Genomic DNA, 18,935 nt, shown 5'->3' on the forward strand with positions numbered 1-18,935 from the left:
ATCTATTATTGAAATAAATAGTTAGTATACAAAATGTTGGTGTTAGATTTTGCGAAAGTCGCGCTTGAGTAGGCCCATTAGATTTGGCCGATGTGTTTACCGCCAAAATTAGAGCTGAAAACGAGTCTGACATTAAGAGCAGTAGTATGATCAGATTCGGCTCGAATTTATAAATACTCGTTCGGATTTGGTTTGAATTCGAATTAATGTTTCTACACTTTGCTCAAATTCGACTCAAATTCAAATGTGAATATCCGTATTTAATTCGGTTGGACTCGATTAAGTACCAATTAATTCATTTTTTTGTATTCAGATTCGAAGTCGTTTAAAATAATACTAAAAAAATTTAAATAATACAAATAAATAATTTTACAACTAAAATTTGATCATTTTGTAGAATATTATTTTAATATATATTTATGACATGTGATAGAGTACATATTTATATATGTTTTAAATGATTTGATTCTCATATTTATAATATTATATCATTAATTGGATATTATTAAGAATAATTTAATATTTTATGACAAAAATAAAGAATCCCCAATTTTAGATGGAATTGGGCTTATTTGGACATAAATCAGAAGGAAATTCAGATTTATTGGGTTGCACGAGCATTCACCACTTTTTGGGCCCTAAGTCAACTTCTAGACATGAGAATTGAGCGATCTTACCACCCATGCGAAGCTAATAAAATTATATAGAGTTTAGAAGTGGTACAACATCAAGTTTTCAACTGGAGCAACCCATAATCAGGCCTGGAAGACAGCTAGCAAATTTTACATCAGAATCTAATTTATTTGGAGAAAAATATTAATTTTTTTTATTATATTAGGGTTTTATATATTGTATACAGAACGATAACGTAATGTAAGATAGTATAGAATGGATATAGCCGTATTCTTGAGAGAGAAGGGAGAGAAGCATCTTTAGGGAGATTGGAAGAAGGAGTGAAGGGATTCATCCAGATTTTAAAGGAAGTTTAAAGTTGTATTTTTCGTACATCAATTCTTACACTCATGGAGTGCGTACTTAATATATAGTTTATTTATTTTATCATGAGTATCTAATCCCTTTATCCAATATTTGGGTGGTATGTTATTAGTCGCTAAACACGCGCTAATAATACACACAAGTATACGAGTTCGCAAGTAGTATATAATCTTTTCTAGTTCGTTCCCACAGAGACTGTATTGGTTAACTAATTAATTCACGTACTTAAGCAACAATGTATGATTATTATTCAATGCTAAGAGGATAACAATTTGAGGTTGTTAATAACTAAGAATTAAACTAATAATTATAACTAAGAGATTAAAATTGACTGAATGAATATATATGACAAACATGGGATTCTAGCTTCATTAAATACTTCATTCAATAGCCTTATTGTTCTTAACCTTAGCATGCGATGGTGATGACACTAATCAGACAACACGAAACTGATAAATGCCAACTTTCATTGCACGAGTACCATACAACCAGACATCCACAAAAGAGATAGAAGCTGAATAGACACCAATTATATTGAGACCCTATATGTCTATAGAATTTGACAACATAACGGTTTACGCACAAGTTATCTATCTTGTTTACAAAGGGCAAGTAAGATGTTAAAATTACTTACGAATCATGCATAACTAATACATGAACCTATGCTAGCATGGTAAGTTCTAAATCCTTAAATTCACTTTCGCTTCATTAAGAATTAACACACTATCTTATAAGTTCGCGACGCTCATAAGATGAATACGCACAACCAATACTAAGATGTCATACAATCATCACATACTAAGGCATCAAACAAATTAACTAAAGAAATCCATTAATAAATCCGCTAGAACCCCACGATAACGAATAGCCCATAATCAGACTCATCATCAATGTGGGTTCCGATGAAAGCATGGTATAACAAACGTAGTCTTTATAACGAATAAATAACAGAGTATAACACAAGAATATAGGTTCAACAAAACAAGAAACGAGCATCCAAAATTATAACTCAAAAAAAAGATTCACAAGAATAAACTAGATCGTCTTCGCCTTTGTTGATTCATGCTATAGGTCTCTTTCCGTCTTCTCCTTAGCTCTGAAGTGTCTCCCCTTTTCTTAAAAATGACCTAGAGTTGTTTATATAGTAGCCCTGATCAGCATAGAACCCCAAAAAATCAGTCTTCTATTCAAAACAGGAATTCTACATCCCTACCTGGCGTGGCCGCGTGCTTGATCAGCGCGGGCGCGCTAGGCCTCTGCCAAAAATTATTTCTTTTCTTTTTTCCTTTTCTTGCAGCCTCGATCCGGACTTCGCGAGCTTTTATTCCAACACCACCTAGACACCATATTAGCACCAAAACAATGCTAATTCACCTGATTACTTAGATAATGCCTGAAATGCAAAAACACTCGAAAACACGTTAAAAAACTTAACAACTTGAGTACAAATGCATCAATTTAAAGCTTATTAGAGCATTATAAAGTGTCATAAATGCCACTCAACATACCCCCAAACTTGAATCGATCCTTTTCCCCAAGCATAAACAGACTCAAAGAACAAGAAATAAAAATGCATGAATACAACTAATATGAATGCAAAGATCCCCATAGAATAACTAAACCAATCAACAAGAAATACCTTAGCAAATGCAATTACTCGCATAAAGATAAATTAAATCATACAAATCAACTTACAAACTGGAGACGTGCGTGTGTGCAAATGCTTACAGATGTACTATCGCAACTAGATCAACAATCATGACTCACTACTTATCAAGATAATCGCAAGTTTATAAAAAGAATAAAAGATAGACTCAAAATAATTTAAACACTTCAATTCTTATATCGGAGTTTAACATGGACTCGCACTTTTATTCACAATAAAATAACACAAATATGCTTATTTGATCGTGCAATGAGTGAGGTCCATAAAAGATTTATACAATAGTACCCATGTAGCGAGCATTAGGTTAGCGGATCCCAGACTATAAAAGCCTTAGGTCACTAGGCACAAAGTCCCCTAAGAACTTAATAACTCGAGTACTAAAGAACCCACTCATTGATCAATTATACATAACACTTATCCTTTTTTTATTCTTTTTTTTTCTTTTTTCTAATAAATTTCTGAACGAATGCGTTTCGCTCCATTTCGTTCAACCCTAGACTACTCATATCAATATGAGCACGCTACTAACCATTTGACACCTAGCCACACAATTAGTAATGAAATCCAATTTTCTCCAATTTTAAATATCCATGTTTATTATTATGAGAATATCCTAAATTCCAAATATAAACAAGCGATTAAACCTCGACAAACAAACAAACCATGACTATGATCTAGCACTCTAGCAACCTATAAGACTTAGTAAAATACAAGTTTCTTTAGCATGCAAATCAACTTGATATGACCTAACATCTCTAAACACGACATCACTACACTAACATCAATATCACAAGTCAACTGGAAAAAATTATCTAAGGAATCATGTTATAATTCAAATGCATGAAAACTATATGAACAAAATAACATAAAACTATCAATAAAAAACTATATGGCAAAATATGCAAACTATATGAACTAAAATATCATGAACATGCAACTATATGAGACTCACACAACTATTTCTTCAACTACTACCCCAAACTTAAAATATTCACTGTCCTCAGTGAAGGTAATAGTAAGGAATCAGGCATACCTACTGTGAATCAGAATCCTCACCCTCAACGGGTGGAGTGTTAGGCATGTCTGGAGGCGGATACATGGAATCCTCACCAAAAACTGGCCACTGGATGTCAACACCAGTGGCTCTAAAAGCTGTCCCAAGTGCCTGGGTGAGATCGTGTGCAAACCGACTATGAATGTCATGCATAGCATCCATCCTCCTCGCGAGACGCCTATACTGCATCGAACTCAAACTAGCTCCCATCTCTGCTCTTGCTGCCTTCTGTTGCTGCGACGAACCAGCCTCCTCTCTATACTGAGCTCTCCGAGCTGCTCGACGGGCATGCTGAGAACCTCCCGGTGTAGCCGCTTCCATAGGCACACCACCTGACAGATGATCATATAAATACCCAAGCCCCTTAGGATCGGACTTCCCTCCATACCACTCCTGTATGCTCAACAACGTAGAACTGTCGATAGGAGCACTGGGAAGTTGCAGCTGCTCATGTGCTGGCCAATGAACACCAACTGCCATGCACATCTTCGTCACAACGGATGCATACGGAATAGCTCCTATAGTACCTCCTCTCAAAAATCTCAAAATCCCCTGATATATCACCATCCCCAAATCAATGTAATCACCTTGCAGAATCCCCCACAGTAGGCGAGGATGCTCCACAGTAATCTCATGCACATGCGAAGATGGCATGATGTCAACACAAATAAATGAGTTCCAGGCCCGTGCAAACCTGTTCATGCACGAAGCAGGGAATGCGGAGTAATCATTAATGCCCCTCTTAAACTTCCAATAAGTCTCAGGCATACAGAGAGTAGCAACAATAAGATCCAAATCAAAGTCCTTCGGAGTCTTATCATTCCAAGTGTCTTGACCCACCTTCCTCGCGGGCTGCTCAATTACCGTCCTGATAGCCTCAGCACTGTACTCAACAGTCCTCCCCCTCACCACCGTGAAACAATTCTTCTCTTCCTTGGCATTCGCATAGAACTCCCGCATAACACTCATGGGCACAACAGCGGGCGCCTCACAAAAAGAAACCCATCCCATCTCGAGAATCATCTCTAACAGCTTACCATCCTTCCCTGATGGCAGAAAACCTCACTCCTTAGCAATAGGCATCCAGAGAAGCCTCGTGTACTCTTTTTCAGCCTCAGGAGTAGAAAACCTGGGCCTCACACCACCTGCAGATGAAGAATCGGCGGTGCTTCTTTCAACTTGTGTTCTTTGCCTCTTGGGTGCCATCAGGATTGCAGAAAAGAGAATAAAAGCTTAAGTGTTTAGAGAGAATTTGTGTTTGAGATTTTGTGATGTGGTGAAGAATTTGTATGTACGTATATGTATTTATAGGTTGAGAGGTGTGAATTCTATAAGGAATAGAAGTGAGAAATGATTATGGAAATCATGGGAATAATGGAATTGATTAGGAGAGGGAAATATGGGATGTGGAAGAGTAAAAATTGGGTTGGAATTGATTTTGGAGTAAAAGTCCCGATTTTACCTTATAAAACTGCTGATTTTTTTTGAACAGGACTGGCGCGGGCGCGCTCACTCTCTGGAAAACCGGCGCGGCCGCGGGCTAGATCAGCGCGGGCGCGCTTGGTTACTGGAAAAACGGCGCGGCGACACGCTTGATCAGCGCGAGCGCGCCCAACTTCTGTAGTTGGCCATGATTTTTTTTCTTTTTCTGATTTTTTTTTATGTTTTTCTCCTTTCCTCTTGCTTCTTTTACCTACTAATGTACAACAAACTTGGGTTGCCTCCCAAGAAATGCTTCTTTTACGTCGTTAGCTCGACGTAGAATCTCGAGATCAAATGGACAATAGAACGGCACTAACCACCTCGCGGTTTGTCGTGTCACCATAAGAATGCTTCAATATTTGACCATTTACCTTGAATGCTTGGCCCGGATCATTCTCAAAATTTCCACCGCTCCATGTGGAAACACAGTTTTGACAAGGAACGACCCCGATCATCTTGACTTCAACTTTTCAGGAAAAAGATGGAGACGAGCATTGAACAAAAGAACTTGTTGCCCTGGCACAAATAATTTGAGCACTAGACCCCTATTGTGCCACTTCTTGACTTTCTTCTTATACATTTTGTTGTTCTCATAAGCTTGAAGTCGAAACTCGTCGGAGCTCATTCAATTGAAGCATCCTCTTCTTACCAGCTGTATCCAAATCCAGATTCAACTTCTGTAAAGCCCAGTACGCTTTATGCTCTAGCTCCACCGACAAATGACACCCCTTACCATAAACCAACTAAAACAGTGACATTCCCAATAGAGTTTTATATGCTGTTCTATACGCCCAAACAGCTTCATCAAACTTCAAAGACCAATCTTTCCTAGATGGACACACCACTTTCTCTAAAATGCGCTTGATCTCTCTGTTAGATACCTCAGCTTGACCATTTGTCTGAGGATGATAAGCCGTAGCAATGCGATAATTCACATTATACTTTTTCATCATAGAAGTGAACTTGCGATTACAAAATGCGACCCCTCATCACTGATTATAACTCTTGGAGTCCCAAATCTTGTGAATATCTGCTTGTGAAGAAAATTAAGCACCACTTTCGCATCGTTTCTTGGCAACGCCTTAACTTCAACCCATTTTGACACGTAATCAACCGCCAACAAGATATACTGATTGTTACAAGATGAGACAAATGGCCCCATAAAGTCAATTCCCCAAACATCGAAGACCTCTACCTTGAGAAGCAAATTAAGATGCATCTCATCCCTTTTGGACATATTACCCACAAGTTGACATCGATCATATTTCAAAACGAACTAATGAGCATCTTTAAACAATGTCGGCCAAAAGAAACCTTCTTGAAGAACATGAACTGCTATTTTTTCTCCACCATAATGTCCTTCATAAGCCGTTGAATGGCAATCTCGCAAGATCCCCCCGTTTCGCTATAAGGAATACATCTCCTCGGCGAAAAATAAATGGCTCATCCCACATATACCACTTCACTTAATGCAGAAACTTCTTCCTTTGAGCATAAGATAAGTCGAGAGGCATGATATTACTCACAAGGTAGCATTAGGATTCTCTAAACGCGAGAGATGATCAGCGACTTGATTTTTAGTCCATTTTTTGTCCTTGATCTCTAGTTCAAATTCTTGAAGCAAAAGAACCCATCTAATCAATCTAGGCTTCGAGTCCTTCTTTGAGACGGGATATCGAATTGCAGCATGATCAGTGAAAACTGTCACCTTCGTCCCAAGTAGATAAGATCGAAATTTCTCAAAACCATAGACAATAGCCAAAAGTTCTTTCTCCGTAGTAGTATAATTTAGTTGAGCACCATTTAGGGTCTTACTAGCGTAGTAGACCACATGAAATATGTTGTTATTCCCCTGCCCAAGAACTGCTCCAACTGTATAGTCACTTGCATCACACATCATCTCAAAAGGTTCACTCCAATCAGGTGCAGTTATGATCGGTGTCGTGATTAAAATCTTCTTCAATGTCTCAAAAGCTGCATGGCACTTGTCATCAAATTTGAAAGGAACATCTTTCTTTAACAGACTGCACAATGGCTTTGAGATTTTTGAGAAGTCTTTGATGAAACGCTTGTGGAAGCTCACATGTCAAAGAAAACTGCGAATTCCCTTAACAGAAATAGGTGGAGGAAGATTCTCAATGACCCCACCTTGGCCTTATCCACCTCAAGACCTTTACTAGATACCTTGTGCCCGAGAATGATGCCCTGACGCACCATAAAGTGACATTTCTCCCAGTTGAGAACCAGATTGGTCTCGACGCACCTCTTGAGAACGTGTCCAAGATTTTACAAGCATTCATCAAAAGAATCACCAAAGACTGAGAAGTCATCCATGAACACCTCCACATTCTGGCCAATCATGTCCGAAAAGATGGCCATCATACATCTCTGAAATATGGCTGGCGCACATCATAGACCAAAAGAAACTCGTCTGAAGGTGAAAGTACCAAATGGACAAGTGAAGTTAGTTTTCTCCTGATCTTCTAGAGCGATATAAATTTGATTATATCCCGAATAACCATCCAGAAGACAATAGTACTCATGACCAGCCAACCTGTCGATCATCTGATCAATAAAGGGTAAAGGGAAGTGATCCTTCCTAGTGGCTTTGTTCAGCTTCCTGTAGTCCATGCAAACTCTCCATCCCGTGACTGTTCTAGTAGGAATATGCTCATTCTTCTCATTTGCGACCACAGTAATACCACCTTTCTTTGGCACACACTGAACCGGGCTTACCCATGAACTGTCTGAAATAGGGTAGATGATCCCTGCATCTAGCCACTTAAGAAATTCCGTCTTCACTACCTGTTTCATGATTGGATTGAGTCTTCTTTGCTGCTCGGCCGTAGGCTTCCGACCTTCCTCTAGCAGAATTTTATGCATGCAGTAAGAAGGGATGATTCCCTTGATATCTGCTATAGTCCAGCCAATTGCTGATTTGAACTCTCTCAGAATCCTCAAAAGCTTTTCATCACTACCTGAAAGGTCTGATGCAATAATAACAGGGAGAGTAAATGCATCACCTAGAAACGCGTACCTCAAATGCTCAGGTAAAGGATTAAGCTCAAGAGTGGGAGCATCCTCAATAGATGGCTTGAGGCGTTTAGGAGCTTTGCTCAATTCCTCCATTTTAAGAGATTCAAAAGGCATGTCAATCTTCCTTTTCCAGGGAGAAGCATTCAAATACTGTAATTGTTCTTCACCTTTGTCATCTTCACTATCCAAATTCCCCAACAAGGCTTTTTCTAAGGCATCAGACCTTAGCAATTGATCAAGTTCCGATGTGACCACCGAATCGACAAACTCCACTTTTAAGAACTCCTCATTATCAGTAGGAAATTTCATAGCATTGAACACATTAAAAGTCACATCCTAATCCATAACTCGTATTGTGAGCTCACCCTTCTACACATCAATCAAGGTTCGGCCCGTCGCCCAAGATTATGGGAATCTTTTTATCCTTCTCGAAATCAAGAATGACAAAATCAGCAGGGAAGATGAGTTTATCAACCTTGACTAAGACATCGTCCACAATACCTCGTGGATATGTAATAGAACGGCAGCCAACTGCAAGGTCATGTAAGTCGGTTTCGGATCCGGCAAGTCCAACTGCTTGAAGATTGATAAAGGCATCAGATTGATGCTAGCTCCCAAATCACATAAGCATCTGTCAAAAGATACTTTTCCAATAGTACACGGAATAGTGAAGCTTCCTGGATCCTTAAGCTTCAGAGGTAATTTCTGTTGCAGCACAGCACTGCATTCCTCCGTGAGAGCGACTGTCTCTAAATCATCTAGCTTCACCTTCTGAGAGAGAATACCTTTCATAAAATTTGCATAACTAGGCATCTACTCAAGAGCCTCAGTGAAAGGTATGTTGATATGAAGTTTCTTGAACACCTCCAGAAACTTCTCAAATTGCTTGTCCAGCTTTTTCTTCTGCAGCCGCTTTGGAAAAGGCGATGGAGGATAGATCTGCTTCTCCCTTGTATTACCCTCAAGAGGAGTGTGCTCAACAGTAGTCTTCCTTGGTTCCACTTCTACTTCCTTCTGCTCTACTTCTTTCTCAGCCGCAGCTTCTTCAGTCAACACTTGCGTTTGTTTGGGATTCGCAACCTTTCCAGACCTTAAAGTGATTTCCTTTACCTGCTCCTTAGCTTCACTCTTTCCTGGCACTTCAGTATCACTGGTTAGTGTACCAGGCTGACATTTTAACAAGGCATTGGCAATTTTCCTAATTTGATTTTCCAAGGTCTTGATAGAAACAACTTAACTTTTGCACATAAGCTTCAACTCCTCTAATTCAGATTTTTCATTGGCTTGTTGCGACTAGAGTTGTTGTCTTGGTGCATATTGCGGTTGCTGAAAACTAGGGGGGTTGTACTGCTTAGCTGGATATTGCTGATAATGTTGTTGAACCGCATTCTGAGTGTTGCTCCAGCTGAAATTAAGATGATTGCGATTGTTGGGATGATAGGTGGCTGGCACTGGTTGCTGCGATCGCGGGAAGTTGCTCACATACTGAGCTGATTTACTAGAAATTTCGCACTAATCAGTCTCATGGGCTCCATCATAGAGCTCACAGACACTAGCGATTTGATTAACTCCGTAATTAGCCAAAGTGTCCACCTTCATTGTCAAAGCCTTAAGTTGGGCAGCGATAGCAGTTGCTACGTCTAACTCCAAAATTCCTGCAACTTTTCCCTGAGTCAACCTCTGGGAAAGATTCTGGTACTTATTAGCAGCCATCAGTTCAATAAGTTCATAAGCTTCATCATAGCTTTTAGCCCACAAGGCTCCTCCTGATGATGCATCAAGCATGGGTCTAGAAGCAACACCCAATCCATTATAGAAATAGTTGATAATCATCCAATCAGGCATGCCATGGTGTGGGCACTTTCTTAGCATCTCCTTATATCGATCCCAAGCCTCACACATAGATTCTCCAGTTTGCTGAGCAAACTGAGTAAGAGCATTCCTGATTGCAGCAGTCTTCGTCATAGGGAATAATTTAGTGAGGAACTTTTGAGCAAGATCTTCCCACTTGGTGATAGACCCTGCTGGCAGAGAGTGTAACCAGCTCTTAGCCTTGTCCCTTAGAGAGAATGGGAAGGGGCGTAGCTTGATAGCTTCTTTAGTCACATTATTAAACTTGAACGTGTCACAGATCTCGATGAAATCCCTGATGTGCATATTGGGGTCTTCAGTAGGAGAATCCCCAAACTGAACCGAGTTCTTTATCATCTGGATCGTGCTTGACTTGATCTCAAAAGTGTTAGCCCTGATGGCTGGTCTGATGATGCTTGACTGAATGTCATTAATCTTAGGCTGAGAATAGTCCATCAAAGCCTTCAGATTTTTTACTTGATCACCCATCTCTATTAAAACTGGTTCCTTGACTTTCTCTCTTCTTCTACCTTCTTTTCTTCCTCAAAAACTTCCTTACGAACTACCACAAGTTCTTCCTCGGCCTTATCCAGTGTTCTGTTACTAGTACGTGAACGCGTATGCATACACCTTCGCTAGAGTACCTGAAATAAAACAAGGAACAAATAAGTAACAATGTCCGAGTTAATGAACTTTAACGACCACTGATGGAAAGCACATAAACTAGAAATTAACATTGCGGTCCCCGACAACGGCACCAAAAACTTGTTAGTCACTAAACACGCGCTAATAATACACGCAAGTATACGAGTTCACAAGTAGTATAGAATCGTTTCTAGTTCATTCCCATAGAGACTGTATTGGTTAACTAATTAATTCATGCACTTAAGCAACAATGTATGATTATTATTCAATGCTAAGACGATAACTATAACGACTCGTATATTTTTAATATCTAGATGTATAATTATTGAGTGATTAAATAAATAAAATGTGTGTATTGGCTTTGATCACTATGTGTTGTTTTATTATTATCTATGTGTGTGAATTATGGTGTCCAGGGTGCTTCGTATAATTAATTATGGACCTATATTGAATTGTTTTCACTTTTAAAAGTGGATTTAATACAAGTTTATTTATGTAAATATGTGGATTGTCTCTAAAATTGTTTTTATGACTTTATAATTTCAATATTTATTTTTTGGATTTTATAAAATTTAGAAATCAATATTTCATCAATTATTTAACCTTGTATGATTTTTTGATTGTATTTATTAGTAAAATCTATATTTAATTCCCGAATTCTTCAAAAATTAAGGAACTCATATTTATTTAAGTTGGGAATATTCCGGGAATTTTAAAATTATTTTGGGGATTTTTGAGATTAATTTTACCCGCGCGTTGACTCTTTTATTTGAGAAAAGCGGGTATAAATTGTGTTTCAGAAATTGTTTTAAAATTTTGAAATATACGTTTTTTATTTACTTCGGGATACTTGTAATGTTTTAAGACTATTTTCGTGATTTTCTGAATTTATTTTAAGTGTAGCTTGGTTCGCTAATTGTGAAATGCGGATACAAGTTGCATTTCAAAAATATTTTAAAAATTATAAAAATTTTATTTTATTAGTTTCAGGATTTTTAGAAAATTTTAAAATGATTTTTATCCTATTATGATGAATTATTATTCGCAGTATTATGCGTTATATGCCAAAACAATTAGAATTCGGGTTTGCGATCGATAGAATAGCAATACGTGTCCTATTAATTGGACACATGGCTTGTATTTGAGCAACACAGCGGCTTATACAACTTTTATCTTTCTGTAAAACAAAAATCAATCCCTCAGTCTCTCCTTTCTTGGCTACTTTCTTTTCCTTCTTCTGGAATTTGCTCGCCTGATTCCGGTCTGTTCTCCGGTCAACCGCCGGTTTCGCCCCTGTCACTTTTGTTCCGCATCTATTGTGTTCTGTTTCCTGCAACTTTTCGCCGCCGCTTGTGATTGTTTTCCGATTTATTGCTTGGTAACATTCGGGATCGATCTCTGTTTATTTATGTATGTATATGTACATAGATATACATATCTCAGTGTGTGTGTGCAGCTTGGTTTACTCTATTCTGTGCCGCATTATTCTTTCCTCCGACCACCTTGATGCCGCCTGTTTTTTCGGTGAGGTGTCATTGGTGCGGTGGTGATTGTTATGTGTGTATTGCTCTGTGTGTGTGTAATATTGTGTGTGTGTGTCAAGTGTGTGTGCGTGCAGTGTGTGTGTGCAGCGCCGGTGACGCGTGTAATATATGAAGTGTGATGGTGTGGCTCGACTGTGCTTTGCTCCTGTTGCTCTGTTATTGATCGAATTATTATATTTGTTTTTATTTTCTGTAGAGGCATATTTGACTGATTTTGTGAAATAAAATATTGAATACACGCGGGAATTATCTTGGGTTAATCGGTGAAATTTATTTGGAAACCCGACGCGTATCGGGCACCGATAAATTTTACCGCCATCGGCGATGAGCCTCGGCGAGCCGACGGTGGACTTTGATGATTTAATTCTGAGTCATAATATTTTAAAATAAATAAATGAATAAAATATGAGTTAAAAATATAAAATACGAATAATAACTAATAATTGTAATTAAGTTGAAACTTGGAAATGTGTGGAATTTTAAGTATTATGATTGGATTGAATCGGAGGTTGTGAATTGTATTTCGATTAATTATGGATTGTGTTGTGATTGATTTGACGTCGGGATGTTCGACGGGCTAGTCCGATAAATAAAGGAAGTGTTGCCCGATTTCCGGGAAATCGAACTACGGAAACACGGGAGCATACCCTGTAATTATCGGAACGTTGAGCGAGTATAAATATATATATATATATATATATATATATATATATATTTGTGTGAAACCTGAGTGTATATTGTGGTGAATATTCTGTCAAAACCCAATAACCCTAATTTTGTAAAATAACGAGTATACGTATTTACTGAAAACAAACACCGAACCAATTTTCGAGATTGTGAACCCTAATTGTTGCGTGTGTTATTATAATATACATAATTACGAGTCGGGTTTGAATATCGTTGGGTAGAATTGGTATCGAGGATATGTCAAGCATACCTAGACATCTAACGTAGGGTATTTCGGCTCTGTAGGTTCTAGTCGGGAAACTGAAAGTGGATATTGGACTACAAATAACCTAGTGGTCAGTCGACAAGCGCAGCGAGGTTCCAAACGAAGGACCTGAGCGTTGAAGTCGGATCCAGGATAGTCAAATAGTAAAGTGATAAAGCCAAGTGTTCCAAATCGGTTCAAAGTCAATCAGAGATAGTTGTAACGCTCTGCAAGGCAAGTACCCTGACCATTCTTTTATGGTTCAGTACGTATGAATAGCTAAATGTTTTACTTTCATAATGGAACATAAATGTTTTAAGTTGCGTATCCCCTTTAGTTATAAATCACTATTTTCAAATTGTTTTGGGGAAAACTAACTTGGAAAGGTACCTATCTCGAATGAAATGATTGCGAAATGGATTTTATATGTGTGCTGGCAAAATATATGATTTTGAAATGAGATAGGTACAAGTGTTTTGAAAACTGGATAAAACGATCAGATATAGGATACATTGGGGCCAGAATAGGCCTATTGAGGTGGCGTAAGAGGCTAATTCGGTTGCGCACAATATATAACCGATTAGTCCAGTAGGTCAGATCCCTAACTAGTCTCTGAGTTCCAGAACAGGTAAATGGGATGGCAGTTAGAGCTGTCTGGTGTTGATAGCCTGATCAGCTGTCTTCACATATCCACTACGTATCTGATTTGGATTTGTGATATCCGTAAGGATATAAGTAGTTGATACAACGGTTTTATAAATGTAAATAGCATGCTAAAATTTGACTCTGGTACTTACACAACACACTACTATGTTGTTTTGATAAAGCATACTAATTAGTGATATCCAGTTTATGAATGTTTTACGTGTTTTGCAAGTAAGCTATAACCTTTGTTCCTATCACTATTTTCGTAAACTATTTTATTGTTATTCATATAGTGGTATTGCTGAGCAATTGATTGCCCACCCTTGCAGAATATTTTATATATGTATTGTAGATGTCTTGGAAATTCTTGCGCGGTAGTCAGGGCAGAGTTCCAGCTCCTTCCGTGTCAGACTCCTCTGAGGTAGTTGTGCTGGACCAAAGATGGTCTGTTGAGTTGCTGCGTTAGCTTAGTTATGTCAGGATTGTTTGCAATTAGTTGGGTTGTAATAGTTGTAACCTAAGTCGTAATTAAACTTGGAAAAGGTCTTGGTAAAAGGGGTCGTGGATATGTATAGTTAGTGATTTGGATTATATTCTGTTGATTATTATTGATGTTGGTGACGTCAAATCCTGACCCCGGGGTTGAGGTCGTCACAATAACAATTTAAGGTTATTTATAACTAAGAATTAAACTAATAGTTATAACTACGAGATTAAAATTGACTGAATGAATATATATGACAAACATGGGATTCTAACTTCATTAAATACTTTATTAAATAGCCTTATTATTCTTAACCTTAGCATGCGATGGTGATGACACTAATCAGACAACACGGAACTGATAAACGGCAACTTTCGTTGCACGAGTACCATACTACCAGACATCCATAAAAGAGATAGAAGCTGAATATACACCAATTATATTGAGACCCTATACGTCTATAGAATTTGACAACATAACGGTTTACGCACAAGTTATCTATCTTGATTACACAGGGCAAGTAAGATGTTAAAATTACCTACGAATCATGCATAACTAATACATGAACCTATGCTAGCATGGTAAGTTCTAAATCCTTAAATTCACTTTCGCTTCATTAAGAATTAACACACTATCTTATAAGTTCGCGACGCTCATAAGATCAATAAGCACAACCAATACTAGGATATCATACAATCACCACATACTAAGGCATCAAACAATTTAACTAAAGAAATCCATAAATAAATCCGCTAGAACCCCACGATAACGAATAACCCATAATCAGACTCATCATCAACGTGGGTTCCGATGAAAGCATGGTATAACAAACGTAGTCTTTATAACGAATAAATAACAGAGTATAACACAAGAGTATAGGTTCAACAAAACAAGAAACGAGCATCCAAAATTTTAACTCAAAATAAAGATTCACAACAATAAACTAGATCGTCTTTGCCTCTGTTGATTCGTGTTATAGATCTCTTTCCGTCTTCTCCTTAGCTCTGAAGTGTCTCCCCTTTTCTTAAAAATGACCTAGAGTTGTTTATATAGTAGCCCTGATCAGTATAGAACCCCGAAAAATTAGTCTTCTATTCAAAACGGGAATTCTGCATCCCGACCGCGCTTGATCAGCGCGGGCGCACTGGCTCTCTAAAGTTCTGGCGCGAGCGCGTACTTGATCAGCACGGGCGCGCTGGGCCTCTACCAAAAATTACTTGTTTTCTTTTTTCCTTTTCTTGCAGCCTCGAGCCGGACTTCGTGAGCTTTTATTCTAACACCTAGACACCATATTAGCACCAAAACAATGCTAATTCACCTGATTACTTAGATAATGTCTGAAATGCAAAAACACTCGAAAACACGTTAAAACATTTAACAACTTGAGTACAAATGCATCAATTCAAAGCTTATTAGAGCATTATAAAGTGTCATAAATGCCACTCAACATATGTATTGGCTTAATATGTTTGCTCGATTGTATTGTGATTTTCTTGTTATTGTTAATATGTCATTAAGCGCATTATACAACTTGAAAAATCGATAACTTATAATTGAATCTTTAGAAGTTATAATGAATCGGAAGAGGAGTTGTACTTTTAGTACATGATATGATAGACACAATTTAAGTATTAGATTGGTAGATTGATATGCGAATTGTGAGACTAAAAATCTTTTGTTCGTAATAGTTTACAATTGTACTTTGTATGACAATGGGAGTGGTGTTCAAAGGATAGTTGTAGGCACTATAATTTATCTTATAAGAGGATTATATAAACATGAGAATGATTGTTTTTAACAGAATAAATACATAAATTAGACATTCATGATAGCCAGTGAGGAACCCTAATTTTTTGTTTTTTTTCACACACTTATTACATAGTTTTATTTGTTTATTAGTTATACACATTCATAAATTATTCTCCACACTTCTAAATTTTGAGAAATAAGAGATTTGAGATTGATATTGATATCAGTCCTTACTGCGAATGATCCCCTAAAAATATACATCAACAAATTGGCGCCGCTGCCGTGAAAGGCAAAAATATTTATTTTAAGTTAATTATTTCTTGTAGTTTGGATTTTATCTTTGTACATAGTTTTTTCCTTCTTTTTTTGTGTATCTACAGGTTGCTTTGAGGTAAACACTACAATTTTGGTTAGGATAACGCTCAAGATTTCATCAGCAATCAAGAACAATATTTTAATTCTTTTCAGAATTTCAGCGCACATCAAGTGATCTCGTTTGATTGTTACAACTCGTATTATGCTTCGTACCCTTATAACACAATTTTTCATATTCTTTTGAAAATCAATACAATGATGATTCATCCATATGCAATGGTGTTGATGAGAGTGTGAATCATTCTATTCCTTCTTTACATTTTTTGGGACTTTTTAAGCACTTTAAGGACCCGTCTTTTGAGATTGCTAGTAAGAGTGATATTTCATGTGAACCTGGATCAATAGGTTGGTACGGGGAGATGTTAAAGGGAATAGTTTTATAATCGAAGTTCAACTTGTAATTCATGATGGTTGTCTTCAAGTTCCTCCTTGTGTCAATTTTCCAACGATCCATGATTCTTGTTAGAAATTAATGACAATTTTGTGTTCGATGAGACTACTTGTTTAGTTGATTATAGTCCCATGTATTATGATAATTTGGATACAATTGAAATTTTACCAAATTTAGAGAATGTTGTTGAGCTTAATAAATTGGTAGACGAGTTAAAAAGTGATGAATGTTTAATTAAAATTGTGGAGGAATTTAAGATTGATGAATTTGAAAATCTTGTATTCGAATATAGGGATCCTATTTGGGAGGAGATTATGAGTCGTCCTGATGATGATTATTCTAACAACTTTTCTAGCTACTTTGATTTTTCTAAGTCTATTGAGAAAATGTGGATCATAAAAAGTTTCTTATATTTTTATGGATCAAAGGTATATTTGATCATCATAATATTAATAATGATTCGTAGCAGGGTCGGCGCTCCATACAGACCATTTAGGCGGTCGACTAAGGCCCCCAATTTTCAAAGGCCCCAAAAATTTTATGTACTTAAAAATATATTTTTATTTAAAAATTAAAAAAAAATATCAACCTTTTAATAAAGAATATAAAAGTGTATTATTATAAATATGAATAGTTAAATTTTTATTTTAAAGATTTTTTTAAATTTATTTTATTGTTGCACTTCCGCTCTAAGCACTTCTAAATAACTAAGTAGTTAGTATCTTTTTTTTTTTAAAAAAAATTGTTGTTGAATTTAAAATTATTATTTATTGAGGGGGGTTTTCATAAATACATAAGTTAAAAAAATCACAAAAATATTATTAATTTTAAAAAATAATGTGCAAAAATATGTTTTGCTACCATGTTTACAACTCGAATTTTTAAAATATATTTGTGAAAATATATTATGCAACTTTGCCACCATATTTGTAACCTAAACAATCACATATCGAATTAAAGGAAACCAATAATACCAACCTCTTATGCGAAATCGCACTTTGCAAATATTTTTGGAACAAAATAATTGTAAATATTTCACAAGTTGGTAAATCCATATATAATTTTATAAAAAATAGTATTTATTGATATATTCCCTATTATCAACTTATTTGGATAAGAATTATTTATATATGTATATATAATCAAACTTTATAATAATTAAATATTTGATATAAAAAAATTAAGAGAAACTATCAAAAATACTAGTTTCTTAAAAAAATTATAATTTTACAAGTTTCCAAATATATTTGTAAAATAATATTTGAAACCAAAAGCAACCAGATATGTAACTTCTTTTATTTTCTTAAAAGTAAGTGAATTTTTTTTGGTGTTGCATCAAGTTGAAAACCCGTATATTTGCAAAATGAGTTATAAAAAAAATGTATTTTTGAAAATTGAAAATATAAAAAATATATTTAAAAAGATATTAAAACTTATATTCAGAAATCAATATTATAAAATAAATCTACATAAAAATTCCGTTATAAAATATTATGTTAAATCTCATCGAATTAATATATATTTAAGTATATTTTTGAAATCAAGGCCTCATTTTTTAGTCTCGCCTAAGACCTCTAGTTGACTAGCATCGGCCCTGATTCGTAGGTATGTGCATTTATTTACTTTTTCACCACATTGAGAAATGCTAGTTATATGTATAAGTCAAACTAATGACATTAAAAAAGCACTATTTGGGAGGCAACCCAGGATTATAGTATTAGTTAGATTTTATTTTTTTAGTCCCACATGAAGCCTTGATGTGTTTGCTTGAAGTTATTCAAGTATTTAGAATGATTTTGGAGAAGAATGGAGAAATAACATGATCACGCAGCCCGCAGGGTGTCCAACATGCTCATGCAGTAGGACCCAACACCCTCGTCTTGTTTATCTGAATTTGGCATGATCGCGCAAATTTAAGGCATGGTCTTGCAACATAAAACTACCCCGCGGCTAATTTTTAAATGTTCAGCATGATCACGCAGATTTTTGGAATGGTCATGCAACTGGGTGAGATGTTGTACAAGATATGCCTGTACTATAACAAGACTAAGTCAAATTGAAAGCCCTAAGTAAGTTGTATGACAAT

General features: G+C 36.5%; 1 non-coding gene across 1 annotated transcript; it reads left to right on the forward strand.

Moving 5' to 3' along the window:
* The first annotated feature begins 10,077 nt into the window (after window positions 1-10,077).
* Window positions 10,078-10,184, forward strand: LOC141705651 (small nucleolar RNA R71). Its single transcript, XR_012568434.1, has one exon. It is a non-coding gene; the product is annotated as a small nucleolar RNA R71 (small nucleolar RNA).
* The last annotated feature ends 8,751 nt before the right edge of the window (window positions 10,185-18,935 follow it).

The sequence above is a fragment of the Apium graveolens genome, unplaced genomic scaffold, assembly GCF_009905375.1.
Source record: "Apium graveolens cultivar Ventura unplaced genomic scaffold, ASM990537v1 ctg9191, whole genome shotgun sequence".
Lineage (NCBI taxonomy): Eukaryota > Viridiplantae > Streptophyta > Magnoliopsida > Apiales > Apiaceae > Apium > Apium graveolens.